Source organism: Podarcis melisellensis, assembly GCF_964234715.1.
Source record: "Podarcis melisellensis genome assembly, chromosome: 3".
Taxonomy (NCBI): domain Eukaryota; kingdom Metazoa; phylum Chordata; class Lepidosauria; order Squamata; family Lacertidae; genus Podarcis; species Podarcis melisellensis.
The window spans coordinates 71,530,193-71,543,395 of NC_138530.1; the positions used below are offsets into that span (position 1 = coordinate 71,530,193).

At 43.2% G+C, this 13,203-nt stretch overlaps 1 long non-coding RNA gene across 1 annotated transcript; it reads right to left on the reverse strand.

The window, feature by feature from the left end:
- Positions 1–11,338: 11,338 nt before the first annotated feature.
- On the reverse strand, positions 11,339–12,209 carry LOC309366245. The gene is made up of 2 exons (XR_014166607.1): positions 12,117–12,209; positions 11,339–12,073 (listed from the first exon to the last, which is right to left on the reverse strand). It is a non-coding gene; the product is annotated as an uncharacterized lncRNA (long non-coding RNA).
- Between the last annotated feature and the right edge of the window lie 994 nt (positions 12,210–13,203).

A 13,203-nucleotide genomic window follows, 5' to 3' on the forward strand; every position in this document is an offset into this window, starting at 1 on the left:
ATAATGTAGGTATAATGTGGGTTTGAGTCAATCTTCACTGATTTCTAGTTTTTTTCCCAACTGTCCTTTCCCAAACTGGAGTTAAAATTATGGAAATCACTTCCTAGTGAGTTCCATTGCACTGTCATTAGACTCCAGACATTCAGGTTTCTTCTACAGAGCTTTTGAGGTTCACTGCGTATTGATTATGGCTGTTTTAATTCATTGTTTTCTTGCTGTGCTTACTGCTTCTTTATTGAATTTGATTTCATTATTGCTGTAATTTAAAATATTTTGTTACCTCCTTTATGAATCTACAGATTGGAAGGTTGGTATAAAATATTTTAATAAGTCATTGTGTGCCTGCAGCTTCCTTTTTGCTTTATTTTATTATTATTTATTAAATACCATGCATAAGTATTATAAATGAGAAATAGACCTTGGAAATAAATTGTATTCCAGTCTGTGTTTTGCAATTTAAGGACAAATTGATTGTAGCTTCACCTATAGCAACAATGGAGAATCTGTGGCCCTCCAGAATGGACTGCAACTCACATTATCCATGACCCTAGCTCAGGCTGATCAATCTAACAACATCTGTTCTCCACCCCTGATGGAAATCTAACAAATGTCCGAGCCGAAAACTGAATAAAGCTCAACAACCTTTCTGTCTGGATTATCACTGTTTGAAACATGGCAACACCAGGATCTATGCACAAGCCCTAGATTCAATGGGAAGTGCTTCCAAGTGGGTGTGACTGAAGCCACATTCTTTCACAGGCAAAGTGTGCAAGTATGTGACACACTTTATTTGACAATAAAACATCAGAATCTCCGGTTTCTCAGAAACTCAGTAGATTCAGTAATGAAAAGGCCATAAAAGTTTTCTAGACCTCTCAATTTCACTTTTTCATACATCTTTTCTGAAGTAAAAAAAATAAAATACAGTCAACATTGATAGTTGTCAATGGCATAACTGAAAAAGCAAACAAACAAGCCCACAAGGGAATGATCTGTTTTGGAAGAAGATTCCAATATTTGTTTGTTTTTTCTTAATAGCTGCTTTCTATGGAGCACAGCAAAGATCTGCCCTTTTAAAATGGATTTTCTTTCTTTACAAATTGAGTGGGAAAGTGGGGGTGGTAAGGGTGTAGTTCAGAGCTGACATATGTTCAAGCCCAAGAGGCTTAAGGAAGCATATACTCATTTTAATTTGTTGAGAGAGGCACCATGCCCCTTGTCTTTGCTGTAATGATGACTCGCTGTTTCAGAGTAGAAAGGGGAAGAAATTAACAGCTCAGGCCTATGGGCCCCTCGGTAGCTACCTGACCAAGGGCAACATGTGACTGTCAAGGCTGTTAGTTCACCTGATCTCTTAGCTAGGGAGAACCCCTGAAGTGACTGTTTTCTGTGTCCCTGTGTTAGGAAATCTATTTCAAGCCTTTTAATTGGAAAATTAAACACAAATTGCTTTAAAACAGTGGTGCATTGCTTTGAAAAATGAAGACCATATGGTGTCATTTATTACTTTGCAGGGTGTATTCAATCTTTCGGGTGTAATTTTAGATACCCACTAATGCAGAAAGTCTTCTGGAGGAGGAATAAAGCACTACAGTGTGTGATTTAATGTTGCAGGGTCACCAAATATGTATCAAGATTACTGCCTGCATCAGGCTGCCGTAAAGTAAGGGATGTCCCTGGAACAGTGAATCTGTGACAATGAGAGTGGCAGATAAATCTAGAGAGATTTTGAAAGTGTGATGTACAAATAAAAAACCAGAATAAACCCAAAACATTCCTAAATCCACTATCCAGACATATGCTAAGGAAAAAAGGCTTTAAAAATAAATGGAAACTATGATTGACAAGGACAAAGGGTGCTTCTAGCCTGTCATTATTTTGGGGTGAGATTCAACCAGACACTGACAGATTCAGGTTGTGCAATTAAAGTTGATTTGGGGCTCTCACACTACAAGCCTACTTCTTGCCAAAATTATACATGTTACAATGAGGGAAGTGACAGGAAAATGGACTGGGAGGTGTGGGGTAACATTTGCTCAAGACAAGATCATATCGCCTCCCTTGCAAACAAATTGGAACGAGTGTTCAATAAATAGTCAATGCTGTCTAACCTTCCTGCAAACTTTTTGCAGACGAGTCAAGATGAATGCTCAATAAACAGGTCAGCTGGAAGCAACTGAACAGTTGCGTTATTAGATCTGATGGGTTTAAGCTGATATGCCTTGAAATTATTAAAGCCATGTAGGTACATCTGTTGTGCCTAAGCTTTAAAAACAAAACCCTAAATACCTGCATGTTCAGATGCACAAGGCTAGTTTGTGCAGGGCCTATGTTTCTGTTTAAATATGTAGCAGAGTGTAGGTCTAAGCCTCAGGCTCATGTAACCCTCCCTGCTGTGTAGGAGCATTTTAATGTGAATGGGGGTCTACGCTTGTAAATTCCTATGTGAGCAGGCGTGTTTCAGAAGAGCCATCCATTTTGCTTGCACACCCCACCCTTATGTAAGGCATGTAGGCCATGTGTGGAACAGCCCCAGATTAAGCATATTTATACATTATTTTGAGGTGCAAAGAGGCTCCATTGGTTTTTCTATTAAGACAGCCCATTTCCAATAATTTAGAGTCTGGTGTAATTCTGCTGCATGTAGGGGGTTTTCTTTCGCACTTGGATGATCAGGCGAAGCTTATTTCCCTTCAGTTCTGACACACACTTTCATTTTTGAGGGCAATGGTATGTTGAAGTTGTGGGATATATCCAGCCTCATATAACCAACATACTTAAGTCTAATTAATGCATGAAGTGGTTAAGACCATAGAGTAAGCCATACTTCCAGGCCTAGCTAGGTCATTTACCCATCATCCTTGTTCTCTCTTCCTTTCCACCATGTGAACCCTACCAGTTGGGATGTCTAAGCTGGATGTTCCAAGCTTAGACCATGTTGCTTAAGAAAGCCATCTTTTGTGTTCCTGTACAAATAATTTAGAAACATTTACTACTTTTTGAAACTAAATTTTGTCTTTTCTTGATGCTGTATAGAAAAGCCCATGAATCTTACCTCTGAAGAGCTTGTAAGTGTTTTTAACTTAACAGTCGTGTGGTCTCTTTCCATGCTAAGGGAAGTGAGGTGCTCTGGAAGAAGATCAGAAGGGGATATTTTAAAGGTCTAACCACCTATATTTCCATGCTTTGCTGCATTTTTGTGTGTGATTTTAAATCTCTGCTGGGGTTCTCTCACCAAAGCCTGGATTTAGGCATGAAAATAATTCTCCTTTTATTTTACCATATCTAGTATTCTTTCTTTTAATCAAAATATTAAAACAAACAGAAGTGACCTTTCTTGTCCAAAGAAGGCTAGGTTGCCCTTCAACATGTCAGGACTTTGCTGTCTCAGCTGTTCAGGGAATGGAGCACTGAGAGGAACTTTCCCCCCTGCAGACCTGTGCATTTTTGTCTATCCATAACTGGCAGCTTCTGCTAGCATGGGTGCTGCAATTCCAAAATGAAGGCTAAAATTGAGAGCTTATTCCTTTCTTATTTTAGGGAAGTCAAATGATTTTCATTATTCTCTGGTATCACGATCAGGAATGTGACATAGGATTAGTTTGATTTTTAATGTACACTTACTGCCCTTTTAAAAATAAAAATCGCCTGGTGACTATTTTGTTTCTTTTTTGCCATTCTACTGTGACATTTCTAGTATATCTTCCATGAACAGCCATCTTATAAGAAGATTCCAGTCCTTTCTGTCTCATCAGAACCCATAATCCATTATTCATGCTCTTGTAATTTCAAGGCTAGACTACTGTAATGTTCTTAGCATGGTGCTACCTTTGGTTATGGTCTGGAAGCTTCAGTTTGTTCAGAATATGGAACCAATCCCTTGATAGGTTGATCACCCACAGAACATTACACATGTGCTCCAACATCTGTGACTTCCCATTAGTTTCTAGGCACAAGGTGTTTTGACCTGTAAAGCGCTTAATGACATGAGCCCACACCTCATCATGGCTGTTATGTTTAGTCTTTCCAAACCAGGTTTTAGACTACTAGAGAGAGTGGTTCTGTGCCAGAAATACTTGTTGTTTTCATTTGAAAAAATGGAGAATCTCATGGAAGATTTAACCTTCATGACAATATCTTCCCTCAAAATTTGACCACACAACTTTATTAACTCATACTGCTGATGTGTACTTAGTATTGCCTGCCCTCCTCTTCTTAAAAATTAAAATAAAAATTCACTTCCTGTCTCAACACACAACTATAAAAGGTACAGTATGGCCACATCTTACATGGTGGGGTTCAGTTCCAGGGGTTCTGTGTATACACAAAAATGCATGTACTCAAACCACCCCCTTGGAACCACCCCTGCCTGAGCATCTCCTGCCTTCCAGAGCCAGGGTGCTCAGTAGGTATTGCTGGGTTTTCCCAGCACAGAAGGAGCTTTTAAGCTCTCTGTCTTGCTTTGCTTTACACCAGCTCCTGAAGGCTAAAGATGTGGGCACAAGATGTCACAGGAACTCAGCCCAATGAGTCTGTACAGTCTTCTGTTTACAGTGGTACCTCGGGTTACATACGCTTCAGGTTACAGACTCCGCTAACCCAGAAGTAGTACTTCGGGTTAAGAACTTTGCTTCAGGATGAGAACAGAAATCTTGCAGTGGCAACAGGAGGTCCCATTAGCTAAAGTGGTGCTTCAGGTTAAGAACAGTTTCAGGTTAAGTACGGACCTCTGGAACGAATTAAGTACTTAACCTGAGGTACCACTGTATTTTGCATCTACTATGCTCCCCTCACTGGTTTGGAAAGTGGTGCCCACACCATGTTAGCCACAATACATATGTATCCTGTATCTATCCTGTCATTTCTTACAAAATACTGTATTTTGTCCCAAACCAGCTTTGATCTGAATTGAGAATTGGAACAACCCAGCTGTGTTTTAAGATGGCATTGTGTACGTACCCCTACTATAGTCATTGGAACTTATTCCTGGGCTGCAATCATTATTACTTACCTTCCTGGGTGCAAGCATGATTAAATGCACTGGGACTTTCTTCCAAGTAAACATGCATAGGATTACAGTATTAAATGGCAACAGAGGCATGGACCAAGTTATAATATTTAATAGGAATATTGTTCCAAACTTTTCTGGGGATTTTTGCTGCAAATTTCTGTAAACCAGTACAGAAAGGCTGGGGGAGCTAAACCAGTGCAGAAAAGCCGGGGGGGGCAGCCTTCTGATCAGCCTTTTAGTGCAGATTATATTTTTCTTACAGAGATACAAGGAATTGGGAGTTTTCTTTTTCAAAGCATACAATTTAGAGGAACTGGTTTTCACTCCATCATATTGCCTAGGTCATGACCTGTTGTGTAACTTTGTTAGGCCAGATAAAAGGATCAGAGCCATCAGGGGCAGGCTCCCATGCATCCATGATAGCCAAGCAAAATGGCCATTAGAACGAGAGAGAAAAGATTATCCTCTGTCATTTAACATTTGGATGAGCACCAAGCCAGCTTCCTTCCAGATCTGTGCTTTGTGTTTCTTTATTGCTATAATCCAGTTACCCTGAGAACCTGGCTTTTTTTTTTTAAGGAATCCATGGTTTCAAATACCCTCATAATATTGTTGTGCCTATTCCTTTCTATGATAGAAGCATAAAGCCATGGGCTGAGAGCAGATTAATGGACTGATATCTTGCTAAGAACAGACATTAGGGGCAGATACACCTAACGCTCTTCAGCGCTTTTATCTCCCCTCTACAGTGGGTAGGGCTACATATTATGGACAAACACATTTGTCAGGGGTTCAGGAGTGGAGGCACAGGGGAAGGAGGAAGCGGAGAGCGAAGGGGAACAATCCGAGGGCAGCGTAGGTGAGGAAGACAGTGGGGCAAGAGATTCCATGAGTCTGTCCAGTGAGTCGGAAGATTCACAGAAGGGGGCACCCATAGCCAGAGCAAGGGGGTTCCCGGGAGGGAGGCACCAGGAGCAAGGGACCAGCGGTGACTCCCAAAGCAGCAGCTGGAGATCGGGACCAGTTTCCCCACCAGAGCGTAGCGGGGGGGGGGAGAGTCCCAGGTGTCAGGACCGGTTTCCACTCCAGGGGAAAGAGAAGATGAGTCAGGGCTGACCACGCCCCTGTCACTGAGTGAGGAAATAGAGGTGAAGTCAGATCCAGCGAGCCCCCCCGAAGGGGGAAGCAGTGACAGAAGCAGCGTAACGGTCAGGAGGAAAGTTGCCAGCTGGGTGCGCGCGCCAAGTTCAAATGCACAGGTGCGCGGGACAGCTGGGAGCGAGGATTGGGAGCCAGGTCCTAAAGCACGCCGGAGGCAGGGGGAAGAATCAGGAGACTCTTCAGCATCAGAAGAGTCCAGAAAGGGCAACACCCCGGCGGGCAGACGGACCCAGAGGAGAAAGGAGCAAAGGAAGAGGTGGAGCAAGGCTAGGGTCTTGAACTGGTGTCTGGGGGGAGGAGATTCAGACGGAGCTTCAGCGGTCTAGGGTTGAGACGTAGAGCTGCGCGCCGCGGCTTTGGAATCGAAACTGAACCTTAATAAAGACTTTTGTATATAACAAGAACTGGCGTTGGTCCTCTGTGAGCTGGGACTTTGGGCAGCTTTGACAACATTGAAAACACTTTAGAAGAAGAAATGGTCACTTCCAGAGGGGCTGATCAGGAATTGAGTAGTTTTGTGTTAGGAGGTGGTTCTTAACCCTTTCCCCACCCATTTCCTTGCCCCAAATGTTCCCTGAACCACTTACCCACCTCCGTTTTGGTTGCTCTGGGAGTTGTGGTAGGGTAATTGAGGATAGGGAAAGGCGTAAGCACCATAGCTGCCAACTTTTCACTTTTTTAAAGGGAAATTCCCTTATTCCGAATAGGATTCCTCACAAGAAAAGGGAAAAGTTGACAGCTATGGTAAGCACCCCGTCTTATTTGTTGCTTCTCCTCCAAAATGGCAGCTTCCTAGGGTTGCTGATTGACTATAAAAGAAGTGTTTGGGCTGCTCCTGTGCCTTTGACAACAACTGGATCTTTAGAAACCAGCCTGTAGCTTTCCATGACATGGATATAAGCATCACAGCCTGCTAATGTCTGTAGATCAATTGCAGTTAACCACATGGGAGCCATGTCTCCTTTAGAAAGTTGGCAACTCTGGCATAGTTAAGCAGCACTTAAATCACAATCACACCAACACTTTTCATACCCCTGCCACTATTTTTGTCATGCAACCTTTTTGCGTATCAAGCACACTTATACAAGGACGGGCATGGACTCCAGCCTCATCCTGGCTACTTCTTGATATTTCTCTTTTCATTCACTCTAGGCTAGGCTAAAGTGTGAATGCTTACCCACATGTTATACAAACCCTCCTGACCTCAGTCTCACAGCTTGTATGAACAACCATCCTCTTGCCAGACTTTTCTGGTGCTGGCATCTCTTGTGTGGCTGTTTTTGTACATGATTTGTGCTATGGGCCACTGTTTATGTCTTTCCTGGCCCTTAATCTGTTTTCACCCCTCTCTTATATTAGCAAAGTAGGTTAAAGGTAAAGTACCCCTGGACAGTTAAGTCCAGTCAAAGGCGACTTTGGGGTATGGCACTCATCTCGCTTCAGGCTGAGGGAGCCGACGTTTGTCCACAGACAGCTTTCTGGATCATTGGCCAGCATGACTAAACCGCTACTGGTGCACAGAGTACCATGATGAATGCTAGAGTGCACGGAAACGCCGTTTACATTCCCGCCACAGCGGTACCTATTTATCTACTTGTGTTGGTGTGCTTTCGAACTGCTAGGTTGGCAGAAGCTGGGACAAAGCAATGGGTGCTCACCCCGTCACGCAGATTCAAACTGCTGACCTTCTGATCAGCAAGCCCAAGAGCAGGCACCCCCAAATTCGGCCCTGCATATGTTGTGGGACTACAATTCCCATCATCCCTGACCACTGGTCCTGTTAGCTAGGGATGATGGGAGTTGTAGTCCCAAAACATCTGGAGGGCCGAGTTTGGGGGGGCCTGCTCAAGTGGCTTAGTGGTTTAGACCACAGTGCCAGTACCCTATGTGGATAGTGAATTTTAGATCCTATGTCAGGGATGCTTTGGAAGGATAGAACTAAAGCCTCTCTTCCAATTTCTCCAACTAAGTTGTCCGAGGACACAGAGTGGAAAACAGTGACATGGCTGGTGTCTGTGTGGTTATTGTGTCTTCTTTGAAAAGTACTCCAAGTCCTGCCCTAACCTTGTTCCCTCGTAGACCTTTGGCAAAGATCCTGCTGCTGCTTGACATTTCTTTGGCTGATAAAGGAAACTCTGAACTCAGCCAGCGTTGCTTTGCTGCTTAGATGCAGAGCCTCTAAATGACCCACTAGATGGATGCAGCCCTCCAGAAAGGGGATGGGAGGAAGCTGTGAAGCAGATAAGAGGACACAGAACAGGGCTGGCCAGGCGACACCAGAAAGAGTTAAAGCAGGGGTAGACAACATGGTGCCCTCCAGATGTTGTGGGCTACAACAACCCTGACCATTGGCATGCTGGCTGGAAGGCACCACATTGGCTAGCCTGTTCAGGATTTGATCTTCTGATGTTGAGCTGAGGCAAGTGTAAGGCAGGGAATTGTTGTGGCTCAGAGCATCTGCTTGGCAGGCATAACATCCCAGGTTCAATCCCTGGCATCTCCTGGTAGGGTTGGGAGAGACTCCTGTCTGAAACCCTAGAGAGCCAATTTAGGCAATACAGAACTAGGTGGACCAGCTAGGGTTCTGATTCAGTCTGGCAGTTTCCTAAGCTCCTACCTAAGCTCTGAATCTTGCTTGTCCACCATAGAAAGCCACTGTGTAGGTGCCAAGTCTCAGTTTTGGAGGGCCTTAGACGGCACAATTCATGGAGACTCCCTGTCCCATGGTTTTACCTCCTCATTTTATCAAGTTTGGTGGTTTCATGCCAGTGGGCCTCCTGACACTCAATGTGTACACTCAGTAGATGACTGGCATCGAGTGGTCCTATTTTAACATTAAGTGGCTAATTAATTCCTCCTCCTCTTCTTCTTCTTCAGTAGGTATTAACTGCAATAAAATATCTCTCAGATTCTAAAATGCAGAGTGGTATCTAAGCATGATGTGTAACATCGTACAAAGATACACTCTACAGCTAGTATCTTGGCTACAAGCTGCCTGAAGGGTTCCTATTTGTTCTCTTTTGCACTATTTTTAAACTATCTGCACAATCCCATGCATATTTACTCAGAGGTAAGCCCCACTTACTTCTCCAAGGAGGCTAATTCCCCAGCAAGTGTCTGCAGCCTGAATGAAAGGGTCATCAACCAATTGATTTATTGGAAATGTGTCACGTTTATTCGTTCGTTCATTTTAGGGATTTATACCCCACCTTTCGTCTTTGCTTCAAGACAGCTAACAACCAAAACAATAATTGAATGGGAAATATAATGAGTACGTGAAGCCCGAGGCTTGGCTTTCTGACATCAGCTTTATGCAATCAACTAGTGTTACTGTTATTAAGAAGGGCTCAACATGCCATGAAAAATCAAGTTCAAGTAGACTGGATATTATAGAATCTGCCATGGTGGTCGGGGCTGTGGATTTTGAACTTTCAAAGACTTTGTAGTTCCATCCATGCTAGTAAGCAGAGCAGTAGAACAGAACTACCCAAAGATGCAACAGAGGTTTTGGCATGCTAGGACCCTCCCCAGGAATTGGGTGTGTCTGCTGATGCTGATTTAAAAAGAGGGGTGAAACCGTTCCCAATGGGAGCTGCATTGTGCACAAAAGCCCTGTGGCAGGAGTAAAATGTTAGAAACATCTAAAATCTGACAGTGACAAAGGTGTGTGCGTATGGGGAGCGGATGGACCCCCGGGGGTCTAAGAGCTCCTCCAGACATCCTGTTTATTCCACATTTATTTAGCACGAGTTCTTATGGACCCCCCAATGTATTCAGCCCTCAGGGAAATTCTCGTAAAAGCTACCCCATCAACTGTGATGTCTTACCCAACAAGGCTCCTGCATTTACACTGGTAGATTCTTAACGTAAAAGATACAGTACTCAATGGTTATTTTTGAGACTATCTGAGCCAGTTAGATATGCGGTCCCTTAAACATCACAGTGAAATGAAGATACAACCAACCCTCTCATAGAGTGAACTCAGAAGCACTTCTTCCCTGAATAACAGTGATTATATTCTGCCATCTTGTGGCTGCATTCAAACTTGCAGTCGAATTCTAGGTCTTGAACGTCCAGCAAGCAAATGTAGAATTTTCACAACCATAATCTTGCAGTTCTCCAGACAAATAGATTAATTAATTAAGTCATACATGCGTAGAATATACTTGTCCATAATGGTCCCAGGGCATGGCCTGAAGGCTAATTGCAGCAATCTTGTTGAAGCCAGGCAGATCTAAGTCCTCTCAGTGCCAGCGGAGGACCACTTGGAAACTCAAAAGTATGCAGGAAGAAGAAGAAGAAGAGTTTGGATTTGATATCCCGCTTTATCACTACCCGAAGGAGTCTCAAAGCGGCTAACATTCTCCTTTCCCTTCCTCCCCCACAACAAACACTCTGTGAGGTGAGTGGGGCTGAGAGACTTCAGAGAAGTGTGACTGGCCCAAGATCACCCAGCAGCTGCATGTGGCATGGGACATCCCTATTTTCATCAGAGAAATGCATACCCTCCAACATTTCTCTGATGAAAATAGGGATGTCCCATGCCACCATCACCATCATTATTATTATTCTATGTATGCCCCACCCATCTGACTGGGTTGCCCCAGCCACTCTGGGTGCCTTCCGACATATATAAAAACATTATAAAACATTAAACATAAAAAGCTTCCCTATATAGGGCTGCCTTCAGATGACTCAGGGGTTGCATAACTCCATACCCCCCAACATTTCTCCAATGAAAATCTTAAGGAAAAGTGGGACATTCTGGGATCACAAAAACCAGGACAGCTTCCATAAATCTGGGGCTGTCCCTGGAAAATAGGGACACTTAGAGGGTCTGAGTGTGCTGCCTTGAGTTCCAGGGAATAATAAACAAATTGTTGTTTTATGATCAACTGGTGACCACCTTTCTAAAAACAAGAAAAGAACAATCTTTTAAAAGTGTAAGAAGAGTCTTGTTGGACCTGACTCAGAGCCGAATCCAGCATTCTGTTTCCCACCATGACCAATCAGATGCCTTTGGGAAACCCACAAGCAGGACATGAGAGCAAGGTCTCCTCTCTCCTGCTGCTGTTCCCCAGTACCTGGGATTCAGAGGCATGGCACCTCTGATCTTGGTGGTAGTATATGGCCATCCTGACTTGCAGCCATTGGCAGCCCCCTTCCTTCATTGTTTGAGGATTTTAATGACAACAACATTTTCAATGACAATTACAGTTCTAGAACATAGCATTTTGGTTCTAACCCATTTAAGAATTTTTGAAAATCTGTTTTTTCTCTTTCAGACAGCACAAGAGTGGGAAAGTTGGCAGTAGCTGATCCCTGATGAACAATAAACAGAGCTGGGCCAATAATTTTATTTATTTAGGTATTACTTTGTCACCCTTCACTGTACGGTCACAGGGTGATGCAGACCTTAATAGGTGGAATTCAACATCATGCTAAGTGGGGTAAGCACACAGGGAGCGAGGCCCACCCTCTCCTCTTCCTGTTCGTCCCCTAAACCTGTTCTATGTTTCCCCTCAACCCCCCAGAGCAGATTTAGGGGGGACACGGGGCATGTGGAGGGGAGAGTCTCATTGTGCAGAACTCATTCTGCACCTGCAGCAACTTAGTTGACTCTTGCCCACTGAGACACATCAATATATGTTCTAAAACTGATTCAAACATCAATAAAAAAGAAACACAAAAAATAAAAAAGAATATAGCAGAGGGTCCCCTACAAACTAATGTCAGACAGATTATGCTTCCTCACCTTCAAAAGCCTGATGAAAGGAACGTCACCATTCTCCTAAAATGTGTGCACCTCAGGTGGGTGAAGAAAAATAATATTGAGGGCTAAGGAAGGCTAACTGTGGCTACTATGTGTTAATATAAAAAGTGAGAAAGCATTAGAAGTGGCTACTATGTGTTAATATAAAAAGTGAGAAAGCATTAGAAGTACAAAAAAGAGGACAGAGGAGAATACAAATTTGCCTACATTCAGACACAAATTTAGAAATACAGTGGTACCTCGGGTTACATACGCTTCGGGTTACAGACTGCTAACCCAGAAAAAGTACCTCGGGTTAAGAACTTTACCTCAGGATGGGAACAGAAATTGCGCAGCGGCAGCCATTAGCTAAAGTGGTGCTTCAGGTTAATAATAGTTTCAGGTTAAGAACGGACCTCCAGAACAAATTAAGTTCTTAACCCGAGGTACCACTGTAATAGCTATTTCTGATACATCTCAACCTGGTGAGGAGAACTTACGTAGCGACCTGTGTGCTTGCAGAGTTTGGTGTCTTGGTGTGAGCTGTTGATGGGCAAATTCCTGGTCACACGGCAGCTCTTCAAACAGAGTACTGTCCTCCAAGATGCTCTTGGGTGGGCCTATCTAAAAGCAATGGGAGGCTTCTAGCATCACAGATTGTGCCTTGCGATGGTGCACAGAGAAAAGGACACGTGTGTTTTCTTGAGCTCTGCTGCAGACAAACTGAGTTGAACACTTGGTGGTGCTAGATGCCGACATATGGAGTCTGTGCTTCTGGTGTTTCCTTAAAACTGCATTCAGGAACAGACAGCAAATTCACAGCTTTCAGCTACAAGTAACAATATCAATTTCAGAACATTATATTGAGATGCAACTTTATTATTTTAATGGGATCATTAACTGAGGGGAATGTGTTATTCCAGTGCTTGTATCACACAACTATAATGGCAGTTATTTTTTGTTATCATGAATAAATATGATTGGCATGTACCTGAGTGACAAAACAGGTTGTGGCTGGAATATAACAGAATGAAGATGGCATAATCTATTCTGGTATCAAAGAATTCAAATTTCTGAAGTTCTTTTGACCTGAAGATTATTGCTTCCACACCACCCCTTTTTCCTGGAATTGCCATCCTTTGTTCACTCTTTTTTTACAGGCTGCACCTTCTTTTTTAAAAAAATATTTCCAGGGCAATAAAATACACTTGCTGGGCAATAAAACCCAGTGTAGACAAGCAAATAACTATTTTCAGTTCTCTTGAACCTTTATTAAATA